This window comes from Pelophylax lessonae, assembly GCF_965119305.1.
Source record: "Pelophylax lessonae genome assembly, chromosome: 1".
NCBI classification, from domain to species: domain Eukaryota; kingdom Metazoa; phylum Chordata; class Amphibia; order Anura; family Ranidae; genus Pelophylax; species Pelophylax lessonae.
In genome coordinates, this window is record NC_138768.1 from 416512785 (window position 1) to 416524272 (window position 11488).

Consider the following 11488-nt stretch of genomic DNA (forward strand, 5'->3'; position numbering starts at 1 on the left):
GCGGCGCTCCGAGCGGAAGTGGGAGCGGGTACCTGTCAAAACTAGGTACCCACTCCCCCCCAAAAAAAAATGACATGCCAAATGTGGCATGTCAGGGGGTTAGGACCACCTAAAGCAGAAGTTCCACTTCTGGGTGGAACTCCGCTTTAAATAATCAATCCTCTCCTAAATACAAGAGCCACATGTTTATAAAGCCTTTATGTGCTTTGTGTGTTTCTTCCAGATCTGTTCAATAATCCAGTGTGAAACTTTGTCTCTGTGCAGGAGCTTCCTATAATAAAAACTGGACAATGCCACCCTCTTCCTTTGTGAAGGGTGATTGGTCTTGTATCCTCCCCCTCCTCTATTTTTTATGTTGCATAAATAAGTGAATCTAAACCCCAAAACCACAAATGTAATGTATTGTAGCTTACTAGAACTTGGATGTGGTGGCTGCATTGGTTTTCTTTTTTTCAAGCTAAGAACGTTGTCTCCAAGTACAGAAAGCACTTCTTGATCTTGCCATGCAATGTCCTTGTCACTTTCTTTGAACTGAACTGAAATTCACTTTACAAGCTATCTTCTGTGAACCCCAACACCCCTAATCCCTTTTTAATAGATATGAGGAGAAAGAGAGGCGTTTGTAGTCCAAATGAGGAGTGAAACCTAGGGTGACAAAACAGCAGTTTTGCAGCGATTGTCGCATGTTAAATCTTCCGCTCCTTTTCAGATAACAAGCTTTGCGTGATACGGTTTTGCCTGATTGCAGCGTGTTTAGGTGCCATTGAAAAGTATTTCAGCCACGATTCAGTGTTGCCAACCCTCAGTATTTTTACTGGCAGCCAGTAAAAATTGGGCACTTTTCTCCTGCCAATAAATGCCAGTGACAGGAAAAGGTTGCCAGTAAAAAATATGGCTGTGAGGCTCGGCTCAGAACTGCGCATGTGCAGTTCTGGTCCAGAGCCGGCCATGACTAACCCAGTGCCTGTTACAGTGTGTTCGGCTGTGACGGCGGTAGGGTGGGTCTGGCGGAAGCAGTGTCTGAGTGTGTTATGTGATGTCATGCTGCAAGGGAGCCGAGTGGACAGTCTAGAGCCTCGTGTGCGGGTCTGTGGGATGGGAGTAAGGCAAACCGGGAGCGGGACTGTCAGTGCTGTTTGGACTGGAGTGGACTGAAGGGACCACCTGGCATGCAGAGACAGGGCTGCTGTTAGAAATCACGGGACCTCATACAGCCTACCTGGCAGCCCCCCCTCAAATATATCAAGACAATATTTTCCACTAAAAATACACTAAAATCATTATTAGTGAACACAAACAAACAGACAACCTGTGTGAATTAGCCCTTTTTAATTATTTTTTACATTAAAAAAAAAATAAAAAATTACATTTTTTTTAAACGTTTTTACAATTATTATTATTTTTTTACAATTTGTTAAAATTGTTTATTACAATGTTTAATTATTATTTTTATTTTTTTACAATTTGTTATTTTTTTGTACAGGACAGGGAAGCCTTCAGTGCTGCGGGGGGGGGGGGGGGTGGCACAGTGAAAGGGGGCACACGGGGAGGGGGGGATCAGAAGCAGGCAGGACAGGGAGAGGGAGGATTGGTGTCGGAGAAGCAATTGCAAGAATGATAATCTGTGTCTCTCCCTGCAGCAGCTGAAAGCTGGCAGGAGGAGGAGAAACTGTGTTTCAGCTGCTGCCTGCAGAGAGCCACACAGGGCTACCTTCTGTAATTTCCCCTCCGGCCGACTGCACTGATTCACGGTACTGTTTGGGCCCCCCTGTGTGCCCGGGCCCCCTACAGGAGGACTGGTGGTCCCCCCTATCAGCGGCCCTGTGCAGAGAGACTGTCACTGTGACTCAGGAGGTGAGGTGTCATCATCGTCTGTGCTGCTGCAGACTGCTGTCAGTGTCACTGTGAGAGTCCGTTTCATGTGTGTGTGCCTGCCAAATATAATTTCTTGTCCTCCTGAGTCCTGTCCTTGTGCTACTTACTTACTATATTGAAAATAAAATATGAAGTATGTTTTTAGCATTAATATCTACCTTAAATCACATTGCTAATTGCATATTGTACTTGTTTGCAACCTATATACTGAAATTTGCACTTAAAACTGTAATTTTGGAAATGTCAGTAAAAACTTGGCTGTGCCAGTAAATTTTGGGTGTCGAGTCAGTAAATTTCAATCTGGTAGTTTGGCAGCACTACCGTGATCCCAAGTCTCTGTCCTCTCTTTGGAATGTTGGGGTCACACCTTTCGTCTATTTTTTTAAGTATTGAAATCTGCCCCCCTACTCTTTTTTTGGCATGTATATCTCAGCTTCTCCAGTCATTGAGCTTGGGGCTCTGTTCTCTCTTTGTGGAGCACTGACCTTGGTTATTTTGTCTTGGCGTGTTACATTTGGGGCTTTATTCTCTGTTTGTGGAGCACTGACCTTGGTTATCTTGTCTTGGCGTGTTAAATTTGGGGCTCTATTCTCTTGAGTGTTGAGCTTATCACTTAAAGTGGAACTTTTGTGAAAAAATGAGGTTCTGCTATTTCTCTTTAGGCTGGCCCCTTTTGCAGGTATAGCTATGTAAAACAATAAAAATAAGTGTCCATATTGTTTAAAATCCAGTATCGCCCTGCTCAAGACATGCTCAGTTGCTCTATATTTGTAGACGCTGCTGAATTTGTAGAACCCTAGCTGGTGACAGCCTTAAAGCAGAATTAAACCCTTCTCCCTTTTACAGCCAAGGAAGCTGCTTCTATTTGATCTGCAACTGCCATGGCGCTACACATGTGATCAGTTATGACACCAGCCATTTGATGGTTTCACAATTTGGTTGAGGAAACAAGCAAATATGGCAGTTAGCAATCCTGGCATTCCAGAAATATACATTTTTTTTTTAAACCATTAAATCAAGGGTGTTTAGTTACGCTTTGTGATTTACTGCTGTTCAGGGGCTCTGGGCTTCGGCAAAATGACAGCTTCTAGAAGGAGTTTTGATTAGACTATCTACCTCCCATTCTTCACCAATGTAAGGACACTCTTCCTTTTCATAAAAAAATGTACAGAGTTAAGACTGCAGATAATATTGGGGTGCCTTGAAGTGGCTCTGCAGTTAATGTGTGTTCTTTGGTTTTGTTTGACATGTGTCGCCCTTCCATGTGCTCCTTGCTGTGAAGGCCAGTTATAGGTGGGGGCAGTGGCTATTTGTGTTTTCTGTTGGAATACCGGTACACTGGACACCTTTGCTGCCGTTGTGCTGGGTGTCCAGTAAACCCCCGTAGGTTTAAGAAGGAGTGGGCTCCTTCCAGGCTCACCTTCCCTTTATCTATCCATTATAATTCATGTGCTTTTACTATGGAGGTTCTTAAAAATTTATATTTAGGACTGCAGGTAATACTGGGGTCAGTGGGGTGCCATGAATTGGCTCTGCACCTTTTGCATGTATTTGGAAATGTGTGCAAACTAAACTCCCCAGTTGGTTGTAGGCTGATGGGTAATGTGAGTTGGGAATTTTCTCTTGTTTGGCATTCTTCCTTTCACCGCACACCAGTGCCTGGATATTGTCCTTCTCAGCCTGACAAGAAAACAAATGAAACCACCACATCTAAAGCTGTAATACTGTACAGTGGCAGCTGGTGTGTTGAGGGTGCAGCCGGACGCATGGAGTGCAATTTTTTTTTTTTTTCATCACCTGATTAGAGCCAGAGGCTCTAATAGGGCGATGCAAAGGGTGGACCCGGGGCGCAGAGCAGTGCGTCCCGAGCCCACCCATTGTGTGACAATAGCGAATGAAAATTCGCTATTGTCACACCGATCCTCCTCCTGGGCAATCAGGAAGCCGGTCTAATACCGGCTTCCTGATTGGCCGCATGGCAAACCCCATGACATTGGCCGAGGAGGAGGCGGGACCAGAAGGACTCGAGAAGACACGCCGCCGGAGTGAGAAGCCACCCGCCGAAGCCATCGCCCAGTGACCGCCGGGACAGAAGACAGAAGGCGTCGCCGAGTGAGGAGAAGCCGCCCGCCGGGACAGAAGCCGTCGCCGAGTGAGGAGAAGCCGCCCGCCGGGACAGAAGCCAGAAGCCGCCTGCCGGGAGTCCGAAACCTGCTTCAGGTTTTCATCACCTGATTAGAGCCAGAGGCTCTAATAGGGCGATGCAAAGGGTGGACCCGGGGCGCAGAGCAGTGCGTCCCGAGCCCACCCATTGTGTGACAATAGCGAATGAAAATTCGCTATTGTCACACCGATCCTCCTCCTGGGCAATCAGGAAGCCAGTCTAATACCGGCTTCCTGATTGGCCGCATTGGCAAACCCCATGCCATTGGTCGAGGAGGAGGCGGGACCAGAAGGACTCGAGAAGATGCGCCGCCGGAGTGAGAAGCCGCCCGCCGAAGCCATCGCCGAGTGACCGCCGGGCCAGAAGACAGAAGCTGTCGCCGAGTGAGGAGAAGCCGCCCGCCGGGACAGAAGCCGTCGCCGAGTGAGGAGAAGCCGCCCGCCGGGACAGAAGACAGAAGCCGCCCGCCGGGAGTCCGGAACCTGCTCCAGGTAAGTGCACTGGTCTCGGGGGGTGGCACACTGCATTGAAAGGGGCACGCACGCTGAACTCTGCATTGATGGGGGCACGGCACAATGTTCATTGCATTGTGGGGGCACAGCACAGTTGCATTGAAGGGGGCACGCATGCTGAACTCTGCATTGTGGGGGCACAGCACACTGTTTATTGCATTGAAGGGGGCACAGCACAGTGTTTATTGCATTAACCACTTTACCTCCGCTCACATGGAGGCTACTGCGGCAAAGTGCCGCGATCCCGTCCAGCGACGTAGACCTACGTCGCTGGACTCCGCCCCTTGTGGGCGGCGCTCGCGCGCCGCCGGAGGCTCGCTCCCGCTGTGTTCATTCACAGCGGGAGTCGGGCCAGCGGAGGAGCAGCGGCGATTGCCGCTGCTCTGCCCCGATCGTCGGGGATCGAGTCTGGAGATCTGCCCACTGTGTGTAAACACAGCGGGCGGATCTCCATAGTGACAGGGACTGACAGATCGGAGTGTTCAGCATAGCTGGACATCCGATCTGTCCTTCTGTCACACAGTCACCTCCCCCCCCCCCCCACACGTCAGTAAGCACCAGGCATACATTAACCCCTCCCTCTCCAATAAAATTAACCCCTTCCCTGCCAGTGTCATTTTTACAGTAACAGTGCATATATATAGCACTGATTACTGTAGAAATGTCACTGGTACCCCCAAAAGTGTCAAAAATGTCAGTCAAGGGTCCGATCTGTCCGCCGCAATGTCGCAGTCCCGCAAAAAAATCGCAGATCACCGCCATTACGCGTTAAAAAAAAAACACCAAAAATTACAGAAATCTTTCCCTTAGTTAGTAAACGCAATAACTTTTGCGCAAACCAATCAAAATACGCTTATTGCGATTTTTTTTACTAAACATAGGTAGCAGAAAACAAATTGGCCAACAATTTTAAAAAAATTTGATTTTTACATTTTTTTGGGGGGGGAATTTCATATAAAAAAATGTGAAAAATATTGTTATTTTTTCAAAATAAACGCTCTTTTTTTGTTTATAGCGCAAAAAGTAAAAATCGCACAGGTGATCAAATACCACCAAAAGAAAGCTCTGTTTGTGGGAAAAAAAGGACATAAATTTCGTTAGGGTATGGTGTCGCACGACCGCACAATTGTCAGTTAAAGTCGCACAGCGCCGAATCGTAAAAAGTGGCCTGGACGGAAGACAGCAAAATCCTCCGGTGGTAAAGTGGTTAAAGGGGGCACAGCACAGTGTTCATTGCATTGAAGGGGGCACAGCACAGTGTTTGTTTTATTGAAGGGGGCACAGCACAGTGTTCATTGCATTGAAGGGGGCACAGCACAGTGTTCATTGCATTGAAGGGGGCACAGCACAGTGTTCATTGCATTGAAGGGGGCACAACACAGTGTTCATTTCATTGAAGGGGGCACAGCACAGTGTTCATTGCATCGAAGGGGACACGCACGCTGATCTCTGCATTGAAGGGGGCATGTACGCTGGTCACTACATTGAAGGGGGCATGTACGCTGGTCTCCGCATTGAAGGGGGCATGTACGCTGGTCACTGCAATTAAAGGGGGCATATACCATCTCCTGTACCATGACCTGTGACATGCCCGTACCATGACCTGTGACATGTCTTTACCATGACCTGTGACATGCCTATAACATATCTGTGCCATGCCTATACCCATGCCTGTACCATGACCTGTGCCATGCCTATACCATATCTGTGCCATGCCTATACCATCACCTGTGCCATGCCCTTACCATGACCTGTGCCATGCCTATACCATCTCCTGTACCATGACCTGTGCCATACCTGTACCATCACCTGTGCCATGCCTATACCATCACCTGTGCCATGCCTGTACCATCACCTGTGCCATGCCTGTACCATCACCTGTGCCATGCCTATACCATGACCTCAAAGTCACGCAATTATTTTTTTACCGCATTTTTTGACGCAAAGCAATACCTATTACATTTTTCTTTTTGCACCCCCCCCCAAAAATTTTGAGCACCAGCCGCCACTGATACTGTATATAACATTTTAGACACTATAAATAAGACCAAGTATTTGATGTTCAATGAAAGCCAGTTTCTGATTAATTGATATTACCTCTAAACAGAAAAATGATTTATTTCATTATTTAATCTCAAGATTTGCTTTCCCAAATGAAAACGTGTAACCTAGATAGGAAGATGTCTGTAAATGTTTAATTTAGCTATGTATTATAAAGTTGCGTGGAAGAAACCACAAGAGGGCAGTAATCCCCTTAAGTTATTATAATTCAAGACTGTGTGAATAGAACTTTGTTTTATATACTGTACCACTAAATGACTTAGAGAAAAAAGGCAAACCAATAATTTCTCTTGTAATATTACATTTTTTTTTTCAATTTAAATGAAATCCTGGCCCATGGGAATGTACAGTTGCATGTACACCTTACTAGATTCTCCATGGAAAGGTTTAAAATGAATGGGCGAAAATGAATGGGCACTTAGTGCAGCATTCACAGGTTTCAGTTTTTTTATGTAATGTGTTCTAAGAACTAAGAACATCTACCAATCAGGATAAAAGCTTTAAACCCGTTCACACTTTCGAGCTGTGTAAACATGCATTATGCAATGCATTAACCAGTTCTGGACCGGAAGGATTTGCCCCCCTTAATGACCAGGCCATTTTTTGCGATTCGGCACTGAGTTACTTTAACTGAAAATTGTACGGTCGTGCGACAATGTACCTAAATAAAATTTATGTCCTTTTTTTCCCACAAATAGAACTTTCTTTTGATGGCGTTTGATCACCTCTGCCATTTTTATTTTTTTGTGCTATAAACAAAAAAAGAGCGACAATTCAGAAATTTTTCCCCCCACATTCTGCTATATAACAGCCCCCCCCCCCCTAAAAAAATGTAAATTCTAAATTTTTCATCCTTTTAGGCCAATTTGTATTCTGCTACATATTTTTGGTAAAAAAAAAAATCATAGTATGTGTTTGATTTTTTTTTTTTACTAGTAATGGCGGCGATTTTTAGCGGGACTGCGACATTGCAGTGGACAGATCGGACAACTAACTGATATTTTTGACACTTCTGGGGGGACCAGTGACATTATTACAGTAATCAGTGCTAAAAATATGCACTGTTACTGTATTAATGACATTGGCAGAGAAGGGGTTATCACAGTAGTGATCAAAGGGTTAAGTGTGAGCCTAGGGAGTGTTTTCAAACTGTGGGGGGGGGGGGGGGGTGGGCTTATGAAAGGAACAGAGAGACCTGTGATCCTATATAGAAGGATCACAGGCGCTCTGTGATCATTCCAGAGAGAAGAACCGTCGGCTGTGTTTACAACAGCTGACCGCCCTTCTCTCTCAGCAGGGAACGATCGCGGGTGCCCGGAGGCAATCGGGGCCACCAGGCCCGTGGATCGGCATCTCCGCTGCCCCCCAGCACCACACGCGCGACCGACTTAGGGCTACGTCGTTTCGCGCAGCCAAGCCAGCCTGCTGTAGTAAAACTGCGGTGGGGCGGTCAGCAAGTGGTTAATGTGCTTGTGGTATGGTAGCCTATTTATCTGAACCAACACACCTAACTGCATTTTTAAGGTGCATGCAGCATTTCCAGGTGACTATGATTGAAGAAAAATAACTCCAATCCAACATTATCACACCTTTTCCAATAAATTGACCATAGAGACAGTGCCAGGACAATGTCATCTGGTACCCAAGGCGAAAAAGGCAAACTGCACCCCCCTCCCGTGGTTCTTACGTAAGAGTCAGTGTAGTTTCAAAACAAGAAAATATTTTAAATCTGCTCTGATTACTTTTACTTAAAAGAGAATCGCTGCCACTAAAAAAATGATACCGGGATCGTGGTTGTAGCCTTAAAGGGTAACTCCACTTTCATGGGGAAAAAAATAGTGAATAAAGAAAAAACAATATAGTGTATACAATTGCAACACAAATCATATTGTAATTGAATGTTATTAAAAATGACCTTTCCTTTTCAATCTGCAGCTGTTGTAATTTTCTGAAAATGCAATGCAATATGGCTACCTGGAGCTGTTCTGTACACAGAATGTGTACTGACCACACCCCAGAAACAACATTTCCTGCTTTTGTGATTGGCTCACCAATTTTCCCAGAAGTCTGCCTAAGATACAAGTCAGATTTCTGGCATCCCCTGCAACAAAAATGTCATTTTTGGTGAGATACTCCCAATAGGAACACGTCTAACGGGATGCAGGCCTAGCAGATTTCCTCCTTAGAGCCCTGCAGGTGCCACAGCTCATAGATAATTATGAAACCACTCCCATTTGACTCACTCAGCACAGAGGAACAAACAATGATTTCTTCAAACAACAAAAGGTAGGAATCTGCAACAAAGTTTGTTAAAATCCCTGCAATGTACAGAGATCACCCAGAGGGGAATGTTTTTTTCTCAACAAAAGTGGAGTTACGCTTTAATCATGATCCCAGGTATAACCATTTCCTTACCAGGCCTTATATGTATGGTACTACGATAGGGAGGCGGTTATGCTATGCCTCAATGTGCATTGTGGTAAGTTAGCCTATTTATTTGAATCAAGCTGCATACATCCTTTTAGCTGACTGGTGATTGAAGAAAAATAACTCCAGTTTTACATTAGCACACCTTTATATATATATATATACGTACTGTGGTAGGGAGGTGTTTAAAAAAAATAATTATTTAACAATTTTTTTAGTAATATGCAGCATGAAGGGGTTAATATACTGCCACTGGTCACTGATGTATTAATGACCAGTGGTAGTTAAACTATAAGTAATGGCAAAACTTTTTTTTGTTCGTTTTGGACAAGTGGAGAGGGATTAGAACACCTGTCAGTTGTTATTGCTGTCTGTGCTTTCGTTTCACCCTCTTGTGCCGATTCACACTACCGCGGCATGACTTCGGGGGCGACCTGTGAAGTCGCGTGCACCGCGACTTCGAAGCGACTTCCACGGACTTCATATAATGAATGTCAATGCAAGTCGCTCCGATGTCGCCCCGAAGTAGTACAGGAACTATTTTCTAAGTCGGAGCGACTTGAGTCGCTCCTATTAGAATGGTTCCCGTAGCACTGCATGGACCGCGAATTGTCAGGCTGACCAGTCGCCTGACAAGTCACGGTAGTGTGAATGGGCACTAATAGTCCTGTTTACCATTATTATTGAAAGTGAAAGTAAAAGAAAATCCCACATTTTGGGTTGTCCCCAAAGGTAATATTGTGGTATCTTCCAAAAGGGACACCAGTTCTGGTTACCTGGGGGGTCCCCAAGGAATTCCCTTAATTTGCAGGGATTTCCTCCCACTTCCTGTTTGGATATGGGACAGGAAGTGAAGGGAAATCTCTGCAATGGGACACCGGTGGTGAAACTAATTCCGACTGGGTTGCTAACCCTCCCTGACTCTATCCAAAAAGGAAAAAAAAAGTTTTGCCTATAGTTCTACTTTATTTAGCCCCTTTGTGTGTTGCATTAGTGCAACCACTAATGCAGCACAAAGGGGTTTAATAACTGCCACTGGTGACTAATGCATCAGTGACCAGTGGCAGCACGTTAACCCCTTCATACTGCAAATTACTAATAGCATTGTTAATTAATCCCCCCATCCCCGGAAAGAGTTAACCTTTCCAGCCTGCTTACAAGAAAAGCCACACTGCGTTACATTTTCAATGTGCCATAGGAGGGAGGATGGCAATGTATTGCTTGCACCATGTCACACACAGTTCCGCTGGCACCAATCTCTCTTCTATCCCACCTCCCGAGTCCCGGCATCTAAATTACATCATGCCAGGCTGGGACTAGAGAGCATCTGTCAGGCGGAGATCACTTTGCTTGACAGGGAAGGAAATGTGTCGGTGCAGGAGCGCCTTCGGCACACAGTCACAACCAGGGGCGGAATGACAACTCATGGGGCCCCCAGGCAATAGGAGATTATGGGGCCCCCTGTGTCCCCATCCACACTCAAGCCACACCTACACCCCAGCCTGTCCGTACACATCCCCAGCCTGTCAACATACCACCCCAGCCTGTCCGTATACATCCCCAGCCTGTCCATATACATCCCCAGCCTGTCCGTATACCACCCCAGCCTGTCCGTATACCACCCCAGCCTGTCCGTATACCACCCCAGCCTGTCCGTATACCACCCCAGCCAGTCCGTATACATCCCCAGCCAGTCCGCATACCACCCCAGCCTGTCCGCATACCTCCCCAGCCTGTCCGCATACCTCCCCAGCCTGTCCGTATACATCCCCAGCCTGTCCGTATACATCCCCAGCCTGTCCATATACATCCCCAGCCTGTCCATATACATCCCCAGCCTGTCCGTATACCACCACAGCCTGTCCATATACCACCCCAGCCTGTCCGTATACATCCCCAGCCAGTCCGCATACCACCCCAGCCTGTCCGCATACCACCCCAGCCTGTCCGCATACCACCCCAGCCTGTCCGTATACCACCCCAGCCTGTCCGCATACCACCCCAGCCTGTCCGCATACCACCCCAGTCTGTCCGTATACATCCCCAGCCTGTCCGTATACAACCCCAGCCTGTCCGTATACCACCCTAGCCTGTCCGTATACCTCCCTAGCCTGTCCGTATACCTCCCTAGCCTGTCCGTATACCTCTCTAGCCTGTCCATATACCTCTCTAGCCTGTCTGTATACTACCCTAGCCTGTCTGTATACTACCCTAGCCTGTCCGTATACTTCCCTAGCCTGTCCGTATACTTCCCTAGCCTGTCCGTATACTTCCCTAGCCTGTCCGTATGCCTCCCTAGCTTGTCTGTATACCTGCAGTCCACAGCTGGCGTGAGGAAGCGAGCTGGTGTTGCCATTATTTGTCTTCAGTCTGGGCCCAGAAGAGCAGGTGCAGGCCTGGGGACCACGGCTGAAGAAATAGGTAGAGAGGTGCCAAAAAAAATCTTCAC